Source organism: Hyaena hyaena, unplaced genomic scaffold (genome assembly GCF_003009895.1).
Source record: "Hyaena hyaena isolate Hyena2069 unplaced genomic scaffold, ASM300989v1 scaffold_1049, whole genome shotgun sequence".
Taxonomy (NCBI): Eukaryota; Metazoa; Chordata; class Mammalia; order Carnivora; family Hyaenidae; genus Hyaena; species Hyaena hyaena.
This window is the reverse complement of record NW_024081682.1, coordinates 603,430-608,416: the sequence shown is the minus strand read 5'-3', so window position 1 is coordinate 608,416 and position 4,987 is coordinate 603,430.

Below are 4,987 nucleotides of genomic sequence, written 5' to 3'. Positions count from 1 at the left end.
TTAACCAACTACTTGGCAGTGCATGCAGACTCATCAGAAAATGGCCATTTTACTACTAAGAGCTTGGTTTCATCATAGTTCACATGTCAGTTTTCTACTGGAACAGAAATGTGATTTTACACTATTGTAATACCAAATTTGGCTCCTTTGCCAAAGTGGGTTGCTATTCAATCCTCCTAAAAAGTTTTCCACCCCACCAGACAGCAATAAGGTAACTTGGAAAACAGGAATGGTGATAAACCTCCCCATCTCAGTAAATGCCATTACCATGTTTATAATTTCTCAGGGAAACCAAACATACAAAAAGCAGAAATAACCCTCATTTCTTCTCTTTTTGAGGCTTCCAAATGCCATCTATCAAGTTCTGTAGACCCTTGCAATTTATCTGTGGCTTTGGATCAGCAATATTAGTATCACCTGAAAGTTTGTTAGAACTTTGGAATTTCAGGCCCCACCCCAAACCTGCAAACTGAGAATCTCCTCTTCAGCAAGCTCTCCAGTGATTCATGTGCAATGCAAAGCTTGAGAACCACTGCTAGACCACACCTCCATAAAGTACTTCTTCATTCACTGTCTATCTCTTGACTGGATTACTACAACTTTTCCTCAGCTTTTGCCCTTTTCCTCCAATCTATTCTCAATTCACTCACCAGAGTGGTCTAACAAAGAAGAAGCAGAAGCAGAAGCAGAAGAAGAAGAAGGAGGAGGATGAGGAGGAGGAAGAGGAGGAGGAGGAGAAAAAGTTAATCAATCGATCCATTCTACTCTTTAAAATCCAACACTTCCCACTGCACATGAAATAAAGTATGAATCCATTGCGATTTATTAAGTGTCCTATATAAAGTGGCCTCTGCATCTCCTCAATCTCCTTCTCAACCATTTTTTCCTGGTCATACCCATTTTTCCCCTTTTCCTCCCCTGTGGTCCTCTGTTAAGTTTCTCCTAATCCATCCTATACGTGAAAACATAAGGTATCTGTCTTTCTCTGCCTGACTTATTTCGCTCAGCATAACACCCTCAAGGTTCATCCATGTTGCTACACTGGCCAGATTTCATTCTTTCTCATTGCCATGTAGTATTCCATTGTATAGATAAACCACATCTTCTTGATCCATTCATCAGTTGATGGACACTTAGGCTCTTTCCATGTTTTGGCTATTGTTGAGAGTGCCCATGAACTTTGGGGTCCATGTGCCCCTATGCATCAGCACTCCTGTATCCCTTGGGTAAATTCCTAGCAGTGCTATTGCTGGGTCATAGGGGAGTACTACTGTTAATTTTTTGAGAAACCTCCACACTGTTTTCTGGAGGGGATGCACCAGTTTACATTCCCACCAACAGTGTAGGAGGGTGCCCATTTCTCCACGTCCTAGCCAGCATCTAGAGTCTCCTGATTTGTTCATTTCGCCACTCTGACCAGCATGAGGTGATATCTCAGTGTAGCTTTGGTCTGCATTTCCCTGATGATGAGGGATGCTGAACATCGTTTCATGTGTCTGTTGGCCATCCGCATGTCCTCCTTGGAGAAGTGTCTGTTCATGTCTTCTGCCCATTTCTTCACTGGATTATTTGTTTTTTGGGTGTGGAGTTTGGTGAGTTCCTTATAGATTTTGGATACTAACCCTTTATCTGATATGTCATTTGCAACTTTCCTTTCCCATTCCGTCACTTGCCTATTTATTTTATTGATTGTTTCCTTTGCCATGCAGAAGCTTCTTGAGGAGGTCGCAGTAGTTCATTTTTGCTCTTGATTCCCTTGCCTTTTGGGATGTGTCAAGTAAGAAACTGCTGCAGTTGAGGTCAAGGAGGTTGTTTCCTGCCTTCTCCTCTAGGATTTTGATAGTTTCCTGTCTCATACTTAGGTCCTTTATCCATTTTGAGTTTATTTTTGTGTATGGTGTAAGAAAGTGATCTAGCTTCATTCTTCTGCATGTTGCTGTCCAGTTCTCCCAGCACCATCTGTTAAAGAGGCTGTCTTTTTTCCATTGGATATTCTTTCCTCCTTTGTCAAAGGCTAGTTGGCTATACATTTGTGGGTCCAATTCTGAGTTCTCTATTCTATTCTGTTGGTCTATATGTCTGTTTTTGTGCCAATACCATACTGTCTTGATGATGATAGCTTTGCAGTAGAGGCTGAACTCTGGGATTGTGATACCTCCCCTTTTGGTTTTCTTCTTCAATATTACTTTGGCTATTCGGGGTCTTTTGTGGTTCCATACAAATTTTAGGACACTTTGTTCTAGCTTTGAGAAGAATGCCAGTGCAATTTTGATTGGGATTGCATTGATGTATAGATTGCTTTGGGTAGTAATGACATTTTAACAATATTTATTCTTCCGATCCATGAGCATGGAATGTTTTTCCACTTCTTTGTGTCTTCTTCAATTTCCTTCATAAATTGTCTATAGTTTTCATTATACAGATCTCTTGTATCTTTGGTTAGGTTTATTCCTAGGTATTTTATGTTTTCTGTGCAATTGTGAATGGGATCAGTTTCTCGATTTCTTTTTCTGTTGCTTCATTATTGCTGTATACAAATGCAACTAATTTCTTTACATTGATTTTGTACCCTGCGACTTTGCTGAATTCATGGATCAGTTCTAGTAGGCTTCTGGTGGAGTCTGTTGGGTTTTCTATGTACAGTGTCATGTCGTCTGTGAAAAGTAAAAGTTTGACTTCTTCTTTGCCAATTTTGATGCCTTTTATTTCCTTTTGTTGTCTGATTGCTGATCCTAGGACTTCCAGCCCTATGTTGAACAACAGTGGTAAGAGTAGACATCCCTGTCATGTTTCTGTTCTCAGGAGGAAAGCTCTCACTTCTTCCCCATTGAGAATGATGTTAGCTGAGGGCTTCTCATAAATGGCTTTTATGATGTTTAAGTAAGTTCCTTCTATCTCGACTTTCTCAAGGGTCTTTATTAAGAAGGGATGCTGTATTTTGTCGCATGCTTTTCCTGCATCTATCAACAGGATCATATAGTTTTTATCTTTTCTTTTGTTAATGTGATGTATCACATTGATTGATTTGTGAATATTGAACCAGCCCTGTAACCCAGGAATGAATCCCACTTGATCAAGTGGGATAATTCTTTTTATGTGCTGTTGAATTCGATTTGCAGGTACTTGTGGAGGATTTTTGCATCTGCATTCATCAAAGGTATTGGCCTGTAGTTCTCTTTTTTTGCTGGGTCTCTGTCTGGGTTGGGAATCAAAGTGATGCCGGCTTCATAGAATGAGTCTGGAAGTTTTCCTTCGGTTTCTATTTTTTGGAATAGCTTGAGAAGAATACGTGTTAACTCTGATTTAAATGTCTGATAAAAATTCCCCAGGGAAGCCATCTGGCCCAGGGCTCTTATTTGTTGGGAGATTTTTGATCACTGATTTATTTCTTCACTCGTTATGGGTCTGTTCAGGTTTTCTATCTCTTCCCGTGTGAATTTTGGTAGTGCATGTGTGTTTAGGAATCTGTTCATTTCTACTAAGTTGTCCAGTTTGTTGGCATATAACTTTTCATTGTATTCCCTGATAATTGCTTGTATTTCTGAGGGATTGGCTATAATAAATCCATTTTCATTTGTTATTTTGTCTATTTGGGTGCCCTCTCTTTTCTTTTTGAGAAGCATGGATAGAGGTTTATCAATTTTGTTCATTTTTTCAAAAAACCAAGTCTTGGTTTCATTGATCTGTTCAACTGTTTTTTTTGTTTTGTTTTGTTTTTTGGATTCTATATTATTTACTTCTGCCCTGGTTTTTATTGTTTCTCTTCTTCTACTGGGTTTGGGATTCTTTTGTTGCTCTCCTTCTAGGTTCTTTAGGCGTGCTGTTAAATTTTGTACTTGCACTTTTTCTAATTTCTTGAAATAGGCCTGGAGTGCAATGTACTTTCCTCTTAGGACTGCCTTTGCTGCATCCCATAGAGTTTGGATTGTATTTTCATTTGTTTCCATATGTTTTTTAATTTCTTCTTTCATTGCCTGATTGGCCCATTCATTCTATAGTAGGGTGTTCTTTAACCTCCATGTTTTTGGAGGTTTTCCACACTGTTTCCTTGATTGATTTCCAGTTTCATAGCATTGTGATCTGAAAGTGTGCATGGTATGATCTCAGTTCTTTTATATTTATTGAGGGCGGCTTTATGATCTAGTATGTGATCTATCTTGGAGAATGTGCCATGTGCACTTGAGAAGAAAGTGAATTCCATAGCTTCAGGATGTAGAGTTCTAAATATATCTGTCAAATCCATCTGGTCCAATGTGTCATTCAAGTCCATTGTGTCTTTAGTGATTTTCTGTCTAGTTGATCTATCCATTGCTGTAAGTGGAGTATGAAAGTCCCCTGCTATTAACACATTCTTATCCATAAGATTATTTCTTTTTGTGATTAATTGTTTTTACGTATTCGGGTTCTCCCTTATTCGATGTGTAGTCATTTATAATTGTTAGCTCTTCCTGATGGATAGACCCTATAATTATTATATAATGCCTTTCTCCTTCCCTTGTTACTGCCTTTACTTTAAAGTCCAGTTTCTCTGATATAAGTATAGCTACTCCAACTTTCTTTGGACTTCCAGTAGCATGATAGATATTAATCTGTCCCCTTACTTTCAACCTGAAGGTGTCCTCAGGTCTAAAATGAGTCTCTTGTAGACAACAAATAGCAAATAGATAGATTTTGTTTTTTTATCCATTCTGCTACCCTATGTCTTTTGATTGGAGCATTTAGTCCATTTACATTCTGTGTTATTACTGAAAAATATGAGTTTAGAGTCATTGTGTTCTTTGTAGGATTCATGCTTGTAGTGGTGTCTCTGGTACCTTGTATTCCTTGCAGCATTTCCCTCATAGAGTCCCCCTCAGGATTTCTTGTAGGGCTGGTTTAGTGGTAATGAATTCTTTCAGTTTTTGTTTATTGGGAAGACTTTTACTTCTCCTATTCTGAATGAGAGGCTTGTTGGGTAGAGGATTCTTGGCTGCATATTTTTTCTGTT